Below are 12861 nucleotides of genomic sequence, written 5' to 3' on the forward strand. Positions count from 1 at the left end.
CGAAAATTGAGGGAGGCAACTTCGGTTGTGAAAATTTTTCTGTACTTCCTTCATTCGGAACCCGAACTCAGAAGTAGGGGGACTGATGTTGGGTATAAAATAACCCGAGTCGAAGTTCATAAAAGGCCGACCCTTTCAGGGCTCTTCCGGACTTCTCCAATAATGGGCTCCTCCATTCATCTACCAGACTGCTCCAAACACTCTTTGAGCTTCACTATCAGTCGATTTTTTACAGTGATCGACTATTCTCCGAATCTCAGCCTAGACTTCTTCCGGCCACGAACGACTTTACTCCAAACTTCTTCCGAGCTTCGTCAATGTCCGAGCTTCTCCAATAGCAGGACTTCTACAGTAATCAGATTCCATCCAAGTTTCTACGACGGTCGACCACCTTTTGAATTTCATCCGAGCTCCAACGAGAGCCGGATCCCACCTGAACTTCTACAGCGGATAGATTCCAGATGAACTCCTACAATGGATGGGCTCCACCAGTCAGATCTCTACTCCGAACTTCTTCCAAACTTCATCAATGTCCGAGCTTCTCTGGCAGCGAAACTTCTACAATAAGAAGTCTCCATCCGAGCTTCCAAGGCAGCCAGTCTTCATCTGAGCTTCTACAATAAGAAGTCTCCATCTGAACTTCTACGACAACTGGTCTTCATCCAAACTTCTACAATAGAATTGAATCCCGGACTCCTCCAACGTTCGACCTTCAATAGTGTCCTCAAGACTCCTCCAACGGATGAACCTCCATAATGCCATCCGAACCTCACTGTTGGTCGACCCTCTGTCGGATTCCTCATGAAATCAGACCTCTCCGACGGACAGTCCTCAGACGAGCTTCTATATCAGGAAAAATCCAGACGGACTCCTCTAGCAATCGGACTCTTATCGAACTTCTCCAACAGAAAGTCTCCGTCCAAGCTTCTACAGCAGATGACTTCTGCCTGCAGCATCAGTGCCCAATCAACGTCCAAGGCACCCGACAATAGTGGACTCGTCAGCAACCTCAAAAATATCCGAGCCTCTCTTAGATTGCAGAGATAGAGAGCCATTCTGCTCCATCAGACATCCCAACTGAGCTTCAGCTGTCAGGTCCGAACTCTTTAGCAAGTCACGACAATGGCCACTACCCCACTCCACTCTTTATAATAGATTCCACATGGCCCCACCACTCTCTGTCAAGTCACGACAATGGACACCACTCCACTCTCCATAACAAACTCCACGTGGCTCTGAACGGCCCACTGACGTCACTACTCTCCGCAACAAACTCTGCGTGGCCACGAACGGCCCATTACCAGGCAGTTTCAGACATCACTGTTGATCAGTTACGCTGGGATCCCCAGATACGTTCTTCTCTAAGCTAAAAACTCTATCTCGAAACTCTGCTAAAATTTTATTTGAGTGCTCCATTTTTGTTGAGGCAGAGTATTGACTTGAGCATCGGAGGGTCTTGCCGGAGCACCCCCAACTCTGGTTTAGACTTTCCTTGCAGGTCCCGACGGCAGACGTGATCTCCTCGACTCCAGCTTCTCCGGCGTCGGCGAAATTCTGCACCAACAATGAATAACTTTTAGCATGAGCTACAGTTTGAAATGCATGGCTATATTTTTTATTTTAGTTACTATAGCTCTTCTTTTGAATAGAATAGCACCATTTTGAATTTGATATTTAATACATTCTAACTTTGATATGTATAAGTGAAATTGATATATGCACTTGAGTGCTGCTTTTATTAACTCTATTTCATTACTAGTAATTATATCGAATTATAGATATCATGGATGTGGAAAGTATATACGATGATAACATGAGAGCCATCTTTACTACACTAACTACTTTTGTAGGAGGAGGAAGAAATATGCATGATTATATTTTAGTTGATGACACTCCCAACTCATTCAATATTGATCATATAGAGAGGGCTTCTGAGAGAGATGATTGTGTTGACTAGACCCCATACTTAGGGAATGCTGAAGTTTAAGTATTGCATGAAAGCATGATCTTTGATATTTAAGAAGAAGCAATGGAAGCCTAGAACCAACATGCGTATAGGAAAGAATTTGGTATTTGGAAAGGATCATCTTATCGATCATCTAAGGGTGAGGAGATTAGTAGACAAAAAATTATATATTGTAAAAGAGAGGTATATAGGCCTAAGATCAATGTACCAGTTGATGAGCAATATCATGTAGCACCCATAACACTGCACAAGGAAGAATAGATCATTCACACTGGATATAATGTAAAAGTGTGTACTAGAAAGAATAAAGTTGGCAAGTGGAAGGTCACAATGCTTCACGATGTTCATAATCATGAGCTCATTCATAGCCCATCGAAAATTTGCTTCCTCCAGTAACATAGAAAGATCACCATAGAAGATAAGGAGTTTATAAAAACTTTATATGATCAAAATATTTTAACTCAACAAATCATATGTGCTATCTCACAATTGCATAGAGGTATATAAAATGTAAGCTTTACTAGCAAGGATGTAAGCAACCTTAGAACCAACCTCCAAAAATAGTTGTTCAATATTGACTTACAAATAATAGTTAATCATTTTCGTACTCGACAAGCCAAGAATCTAACCTTCTTTTATGCCATCCAATTAGATGCCAACAATAGTGTACATAATATTTTTTGGATTGATCGGAGGCTAAGATTGTCTTATCAATACTTTAGTGATGTGGTGACATTTGACACTATATACATGATGAATAAATACAACATGCCTTTTCAACCATATATCAGTGTTAACCACCACATACAGTCCATTCTATTTGATTGTGCATTAGTGCGAGATGAGTACACTGAATCATTTGTTTAGATCTTTCAATCTTTTCTAGAGGTATTTTATGGCAAGCACCCGAGATGCATATTAATTGATCAAGACCCTGTAATAAAAAAGGCAATTGAGCATGTTTTTCCTAATACCACCCATCGATTTTATAAGTGGCATGTTCTGAAGAATATCAGAGAACATTTGTCCATTCCTTTTAATACAAAGGATGGACTCAAGGAAGATCTTAACCATTGCATCAATGTTTCCATCTCTCTAGAGCAATTTGAGCATCATTGGGATGTATTTATCAAGAAGTACTCCTTGGAGTCTAATACCTACCTTGATCACTTGTTCAGTATATGAGACTAATGGGTGTCTGCATACTTTAGACATATATTTTTCACTTCTTTGTCTATAACACAACATAGTGAAAGTATACACTCATTTTTTAAGGATTATGTGGACAATCACATGAATGCTTTTATATTTATTACTCAATTGGAGGCAATCTTAGAGAGCATGTATGATCGAGAGGATGAGGAAGACTTCCATACGTACCATGTTCAACCAACTTTATGGTCAAATTACCCAATCGAGAAATATGCTCTTGAAGTGTATATGAAAAATATTTTTAAGCTTTTTAAGGAGCAACTCAAAATGACCACGATGTATGATATGGAGGTGGAGAAGTATAAGTTGTATTATATAACTAAGATTGAGGCCTCTACTAGAAATCCAATTAAGAGAATACCAAACTGTATAACATGTATAATGTCAGAGGAGAAATTTTCATGCTCGCATTTAATGTTTGAATTCAGTGGTGTTTTATGTGCTCCTATAAGAAAGTTCTTATTACTTTACGAATTCACCATATCCTTACATATTACATATTAAAATGCTAGACAAAATCTGCCAAAGAAGGAGGTACTGATACGGCACAAAATGTAGGTGAAATTCAAGAGGACATGATGTCTGGAACTACAAGATTCAATGGGCTATGTAAAAAGCTTTTGAAATTAGAATATATGATGGTTGTACCATGAAATATATGATCTTGTCATGAATGATGTGGATTCCATTGAAAAAGTTTGTTCATTGAAGAAGAACCTATTTAAAGAACAAAATATTATAAATGAGAGCCATACTCAATATTCAGTAGCTATGATGTAATGTAGCCAAGCAGAAAAAATAAATGATAATTCTATTATATTTAAAGATCCTTTAGTTTCTAACTGTAAAGGTCATAAAAAGCTTAGCAGGTTCAAGCCCCCAATAGAGGTTGCAGCGAAGAAACAGCGGAGACATAAAAAATATCATTAAAAGGATCATAATATTTGAACATGCAAGGAAAATGTTAGTAAAAGTTACATAAGATTATAATTAATTTGTGTTTATTCTATTTTGATAGAATCTTTTTGTGTGACTTACTAAATGATTGTACTTCATGTAGGTGGATGATTTTGAAGCCTACATTAGTGGTAATTCATCTGAGGAGGAAAAATTCGATGGTTATGTAGGATCATCAGTGTTTTAGATCATATGATTATAATTTTGTTATGATGGCACTGTTTTAAGTTGTATAGATGTTATATATAAATGATGTACATTTGTTCAATCATGAAGATGTAAACATATATGGTTTTACATAGTTTCGAACAAATGTTTTACTCCTACACAAACATGCATGTTTATTCTATTTGATTTTGTACATCTAATATCATATTGATGATTGTGAACTTTAGATATTTACTCTTTATAATAGAGAATGTAAAGTAGTGGAGCACAAACTGACCCATGCTAAGATAAACACTACAAAAAAATTCATTATTAGTGACGGCCAAATGCCATCCTTAATAAATAAATCACCGTCGCTAACAAATCATCATCAGTAATCCTATTAGTGATGCACAGCCATCACTAAGAAGCCATCAAAAAAAAGTGGGACACTAAAGCAGCTTATTAGCAACGGTTAAAGAGCCATCATTAATAAAAATATTAGCGATGGCACTCCATCACTCATAATATTTTTTGAATTTAAAATTAAAAAATTTAAAAAATATGGTAGCGACAGTAATCTATCATTAATACTTTTAATGATGGAAGTTCTGTCGCTGAAGCCATCGCTAATAATTATATATTTTAAAAAAATATTTTTATTAATTATATTTATTAAAATCTATTATAATTTAATTAACAAGTAATTATATTTACAGATATTATACCAACTAATAATTAACTATCACCATCATAAATAAAAAACTAATATTATATATTAAATTAAAATTAAATTATATAAATAATACCACTCAAATTTCAAATATAATATATCAAAACTAAAAAAAAAGATAGAGGTCATCCTCCTCCTCTTACTGCTCTTGCCCCTGTATGTCTTCTATAGCAGCAAGTGGATAAGAGCCAGATGTCCTAGCATCCTATAATAAAAAAAATAAAATATTATTAATAGCTTTAAAACTAAATTAATTGAAATTATAAAACTATTATAATTGATATGTCTCAAGCCTAAACCTTCATGGATGGATATATTTTAATATCTTATTCAGATTTTTGAATAAATTTTATTCGATGACACGAAGCTATAGACACCCCCAACCAGTACTTCATCAGATGGTTAAGTTAAATTTTGATCCTCTAGATATTCCCTCCCTTCGTTTGAAATCTAAACTGACATGGTTGGATATATTTTGATATATTCTTTCAATTTTTGAATGAATTATTTCTACATATTCTATTCGATGATACGAAGCTATAGATATCTTCGGTCTATCTATCAGATGGTTAGATTAAATTTTGATCTCCTAGTATCCATCCCTCCCACCTTAAGCCTAAATCAATATGGAGGGGTGTATTTTGATATACTCCTTCCATTCTTGAATTAATTATTCCTACACATTTTATTCAATGATATGGATGTATCTACTCTCTATCCCATCTATCGGATAGGAAGATTGACTTTTGACCCCCAGATCTTTTTCCTCTTACTCAAGCCTAACTATGTGAAGCTTCTAATTATAAAAATTTAAAATAAATAAAAAAATTTATTAATATTACTTAACTTACCTACTGTGATGGCTGTGATAACGAGCTTAGCTGATCGCATAAATGTGCATCCCAGAGAATCTCATCCACCATGTCACAAATGATGTCCTAGAAGCTTTGGGGTCGGTAACAAAAAAACCTCTACACGACCTCCTCAACATGTGCATCACCCCACATCTGGATCGTTAAGGCCTAAGAGAAGGATGTCGAAGACCAGTGAGCTATTGGAGAGTCGAAGCTATTAGAAATTATGTCCTAAAGCCAATCGTTTGACAATTATACTGATTATAAATGTATATGAATTGATAAATAATAAAAGTTATTTAAAATTTTTTATCACAAGGTTACATCTTCTAACGAACTCCTATATTGTGATGAAGTCCTTAGGACTACTTTGATCAATAAAGAAAGATTTATCGTATAGTTTTTAAACTAGTTCAAGACCAAACGATATGCTATTACTAGGACGATAGTGATATTAAGTGAAGGTCATTGTATACCATATACATTGGTTGTCCTCATAACCAAATGATATGGAGATACTGGTATGACATATAGGTGAGATGTAGGGGTACATCGTCACTGAACGTGACCAACTGTGGAGCACACTGCTGTCAAGAGTAGCTCGCAAAGGATATGGGTATAACTGTCCCTTCGATCTGAGATCACCACGGTGACTTGCAAGCAACTCACTATACTTTGGTATCCAACTAACTGAGTTTTTAATTCAATGATAAAAGATTTTTGGGTGTAGTCAAGTACTTGATAAGTCGGTGCATGAGTCAAGATGGGATTAACCCCTCTGAATTAGTAGGAGATATGCATCAGTGTATTTCAATTTAGCAAAATATGGGCCCAGATAATCCATATGATAGATTTAAAAAAGATTGAAATATAATGTGAATGACTTATCTAGGATTGATTGTTAAATCCTAGGTCATCCTCAAGCATTAGAGTCAAAGAGATGAATTATACGGTAACCATATGCCAATAGGTTCTTGAATATTGCTTCGCCTTCATTCGATCTATCCAGACGTTGGGTCATCATTGCTAGATGGTTACATCGATTGGCTCAGGAAGGTATTCTTGTGCTATCGGCTTAGGTTAGAACCTATGGTGTCACACTCAAAAGAAATTTCTGACTGATTATGTGGCTAATCAATGATTGAGAATCATTCAAGGGCTTAATCATCGATTAGATTGACGATTAACCTTATACAAAAGTTGTAATAAATTAATTTATCAAGTGTTAGTGAATTAATAAAATATTAATTGATGATTATATTATTAATTAGTTTAATTTGATTGAGCAAAGAGGATTAAATAAAATCTAATTGAAATAGATTCAATTAGGTTTGATCCGATTAGGTTATGAGATGACCTAATTGCTAAGAGAGAATTATCTCTGATTTGATCAGGACTTTCGTTTAATCAATTTTTAATTTATTTAAGATTTGATTAAAAATTTATAAATCTAATTAGGTTAAATTTTATATATTTATTTGGACTAAACCAGATGTGATTTGATTTGGATTCAAATAAGGAAATTAAGAGTCCTTGTTGGAATAGGACTCTTCTCCCTTGCGCCAACCCAGTTTGCATGCTATATATCTCTACACACAAAATTATTTTGTGTGAGATTTTTTTACACTAAAAAGTTCTTTCCATTATCTATCTCACATATAAATATAATTTAGTTTTAATAAAAGAAAGGTTTTAAAATTAAATTTTAAAATATTCCTTATCAGGAGAATCTATTCTCATCCAGATCAATCTCTCCATAACAATAATTTTATTTCTCCTTATATGTGTGACATTTTGAAGAGAATTTTTGTGAAAGATTAGTTAGAGAATTTATTTACTATGAAAAAATATGGGAAGAGGCATCCCATATTGTTTTGGCATATTTTGAGATGTAGAATTGTGAAAGGAGGTGGAATCCTGTAAGAGTCCAGGATCACTAGGACTCTTCACCCCACCTCCTTACACACATATAAAAGGGGCTTTTGTGGTTTCTTTTGTGTGTGTAAGATATTAGAAGATAGATCTTCATGTGAGAAAAGTTTGGGCATGGTTCATGGCATGAAAAATTGAGAGGAGAGTCCTCTCTCTTGGAGTATGCGCAAAAACCTAAATTTTAGGTTTTTGGTCCTAAGGGTTTGGGAAGAGAGCAAAAATAAGAAAAAAATTATTTTTCTCTCTATCTTTTTTTCACCTCTTCATCTCCTCTAAAAATTCATCTTCAATCTCTGAAAAGATTCCAGATATTTAAAGAAAGAATCTAAATCAGCAAAGAAGAAGATCTTCATGCAAGCTAGCACTTCCAAGAAGATCGATCAGATCGGAGATTCAAGTGGATTTTTCGTAGAGGTCGGATACGTGTGTAGCTACGAGCAATCAGCAAGAATCTTCTCTACCATCTTTCCAATAGTGATGATCATTGATCCAAGCTCAGATATCGAGTTCTAAACTCAGATTAGAAGTAGATGTGATCTACTGCTCATATGCATGCATGCTAATTTTATCTTTAGTATTTTTCAGATTTTATATGCAACATAACATGTCATAGATCCTAGAGTAAGTTGACTTGATGATTAGATTATATACATAATAGATTAATTTGATTAATCTAATAGTTTTCTGCTGTAATTATTTTGAAAAAGTTTCGAAATACATTCATGAAATCGCCTACGCATCCCAACAGTGGTATCAGAGCCTAGGTTCGTTATGACATAATCTATGTGTATATTAAATCTAAATTTTAATTTTATTTAGATCTGATATATGATATCTTAGATCTAAATTTAATTAATGATTGATCACACAAACTGACATAAGATTGTCCTGCTGTAGGTTTTACCCCTTATAGTGAAAAAATTATCCTAGTTTGTGCTGATCGTTGATAAAATTTGATTTTATATCATGCATGTGATATTTATGATCTGATTTAGATATGATCTAAGATTATGCTCAGATTTGATGTAATTTAGATTAGATCTAAATTCAAGCATATATGATATGTGATTAGATTAGATGATCCGATTAGTAAGTACTTGGTTGGGTTGATCACTAGGCCATCTGGTCATAGGAGTAAGAAGGGTTTAAAGGCCCTCTCTTTTCATTCGATGGGATGCTCTTATGGCGTGTAGGGGTGCCATGTGATTAGATCCCATAAAGAAGAATGTAAAAGGAAGAACTTATTTTCTATAAAACTCTAGATCTTGAAACCCTAGGTTTGTTGTATGTGATACAAAGTTGTATGAAAAATAAGATATTTAATCTATATGATTAAAATTATTTTAATCATGATAAAATAAAATCTCGAATCATAAAAATTTTAGATATGATCTAAAAGTGTTATGATTGATTTTATAGTGCAAGAATTTTCAGATCTGAAACATCTTGAATCATACTTGCACAATTACTGAGCCGACCTAGTTTTGAACTGAGTTGACCCAGTCCCCTTATGTAGCCGGCTCAATGTTGATTGAGTCGACCCAGTTTCAGAATAAAAAATTTTTGCATAACATTTATTATAAATTATTTATAAAATAAAAGGTTAAAATTATTTCAAATCATAACCTAAACTCATATTAATGCTGAACTTAATTGAGAATTAAGTATAGAATCAATTAGATTTAGAATTATTAATTAAAGATCTAATATCATTCGCATAAAATATGGAGGTATGGGTTAGCTCAAATCAAGTCCTCTTAATTGGATTAGACCTAAGATTAGAATCAAAGAGTTAATGAACTAACTAGAGAAATTGATTAAATCTAACCAAATATTGAATTAGATTAAATCAAGTTTCTCTAGAGCCAATGCAATAGTTGTAAATGGTCAAGTCCATATCTTTGATTAAACTAAATGAACCTTGATTATGGCTCAGTGGTTGAATCTGAATCATTAGATTGATCAAATCAAAACTAATTAATCAATTGGTGTTTAAGATAAGTTCGGCATTTCAATCGATGGTTTTTAATTGGGAGCAGCTTATCTGGCTATTTCGATGGTGTCTAAGGCAAGCTTAGCAGACCCTCCCACCGATCTCACTTACCTGACCAATTTGGTGAATTATGTCTTGATTATATCGTTAAGTGATTCGAGTTGACCCATGCCATTAAGGTTGATTAGTGTGACTGATCTAGGTGCCAGTTCAACCAGCATGATCTTAATCCAATTTTATGACTTGGTGAGGTTAGTAAGAGGATTATGGTTTACTGGTTGATTTCTTCTCATCTCTTCTTGAAACTAATTATCAAATTCTCTAAATTATTAGGTCCATAAAATAAGCTACTTATGAGGATAACTAGATCATAGCCTCCCATTAAGGTGAATGATAATAGGTCCATTATTTTTTATTGACATTACAGGCACCATCCGTCTGGTATTCTCTCTAAATGATAGAATTACCATTCATCATATGATAACTCTGTTATACTATCTGATGATGGTTGGGTTGATCGAGCCATCCTCAAATTCAATCATTTATTAGTGAGAAATATTGAGTAGGTTCATGTTAATGGTATGACCTAACTGAAACTTTCAGTGGAGGCCCATCGTCTACTAAAATAAAATTTAGGATAAAATTAATTACTAAAAATTATTTGAAAAAATAATTGGTTGAAAACCTACCTATAGATGCATATGGGTTGACCAAGCCATCCTCGAACTTATATACAGTCTGTGTGGATTCTAGTACCTGCTAAGAAATTAAGGTAATTCTTCAAATTAGATGTAGAGGCTACCAATTCGACTAAAATAGTGAAAGCATCTTTAGACTAAAGTCCAAGTCTTTAGGCTTAATCAATTCATAAACATAGAGGTCTTGCATTTTTCTTTCAGTTATGGCTAGATGTACATTGCTCCATTCACTATTTGATAGTAATTGATTTATAGGATCCAACTTCGATAATTGGTATCAAAAGTTGTGAATAGTTCTAGAGCACGAATGGATCCTACATATGATTATTGATCCAGCACCTGAAATTTTCACATCCAACACATATGATGTGATTAAAGGCACTTATCAGAAGTGGCCAAATGATCATATCACCGTATGGTGTTATTGAGAGCAACAAAGAACATAATTTAGTTGTAAATTTGATGATGCTCAATGGAAAAAAATTCTTCAAATGTTAAAGGAGTTTTTTCGCATCTCTGAAGATATATCTTCAGTGTGGCAATAATTCTTTGAGAAAAAAAAAGAAAAGGAAGGTGCAAAAGAGTCATGCTTGGGCTAATGAGTCTGAACTGATAAAAGAGTTTAAGGTTAATCTGGTCTAGCAGAGTCTCTTGATCTGAACAAGCTAAAGAAGAGAAATCAGCAAAGGATTGCAGGACAAGATACTTATATGATAACACCTTGTGATTTTTCTATCCGTGACACTACTACCTGAGTATTGGATATCAGAAGTCTATGCAAATTATTACAATGACTTCAGATTAGTAGAAAATTTGAAAACAATAAGAGGTTTCTAAATGTTGGAGATGGAAGTTATGTTCCAATCCTTATTTTTGGAATCATCAAGCCTATTTTCAATTCTAAGAATGACATGTTAGTGATTGTCACTATTGTCTAATGATTTTGTGATATCATTATGAATGATATCAAAATTATGTAGATAATTGAGAAATAACATTTATAAATAGTCACAGCCTGTTAGTGTATTGTACACAATCAAACAAACTCCCTGAAGTAGATAATGTCATGAAAGCTTATCTTTGGCAATTTAGGCTCGATCATATAAATAAGAATAGGATCAATAGGAGATAATTCTTGAAGTCAATGATTGTGAATCATTGTCAACCTGTCAATCCTATCTTATTAGTAAGGTGACCAAGTCACTTTTTGCTGAAAAAGGTGAACGAGCCAATAATGTTATGAATCTGATACATACTGATGTATTGGATCTACGAACATGTTTGTCATAAATTTAGATTATTTAAAATATTTAAATAATTCCATAATAAGGTAGAGAAATAAATTAGAAGAGCATTGAAACTCTTCGATCAGACCAAAGAGGAGAATGCCTTTCCAATGAGTTTTTTGGCATATCTAGAAGAGAATAAAGATTCTCTCCTATTAGAATTGACTTTGTTAGACATAGTTCGATCCATAATGGAGTTTATAAGTCTGCCAAACTCCTCTTAAGGTTATGCTCTTAAGATTGCTTGTTATGTTTTGAATTGAATTCTGAATTAATCAGTTGCAAAGACTCCATATGAGATATGGACTAGGCATAAACAAATACTTTCTTACCTTAGGGTTTGGGAGTGTTTATTTTATGTCAAATATTTACAAATAGATTAGCTTGAATCTTGATCCTATATATATCATTTTGTAGAATAATCCTAAAGAATCTAGGGGATATACTTCTACCATGCTAAAGAAAAAGAGTTGTTTGGTATTCCTTTCAGAAGATGAAGATACTGATGCCTTTAATGTAAAACTTATGAAGCTCGACAGATAAAAGAACCGACATAATCTAGTGAATCCATAGAACCAGATTTGATCAGATCAAACTCAAAACCCATTGTAGAGGCACCATTAAGAAGATCCGGTAGAGTACCACATCCGTCGGATAGATACTTCGATATTTAGTTTTGGGACATGTCCTATTGAACTCGATGAGAACAACAAAAATTTGATCACCTATATAGATACCATGCAAAGGCCCGATTTTGATTAATGGCTTGGAGCCATAGGTCTAAAATGGAGTCCATGAAGGTCAACGGTGTATGGATACTTGTTGATCCACTCGAAGGGATAATGCCCATAGAGTATAAGTGGATCTTCAATAAGATCAGAGTAGCACAGATAAGAAGGTGGAGTCCTACAAAGCTCGTCTGATTGCCTAAGGATATTGTCAATATTATGGTATTAACTATAACGAGATATTTTCTCTTGTGGCAATGGTAAATATTTCAAAGTTGGAGTGTGCATTTTGATAAGTGATCAAAATGCATGGCTTCATTGAGAACAAAGAAGAACCCTGTAAATACAAATGGGT

This window comes from Elaeis guineensis, chromosome 5 (genome assembly GCF_000442705.2).
Source record: "Elaeis guineensis isolate ETL-2024a chromosome 5, EG11, whole genome shotgun sequence".
NCBI lineage: Eukaryota > Viridiplantae > Streptophyta > Magnoliopsida > Arecales > Arecaceae > Elaeis > Elaeis guineensis.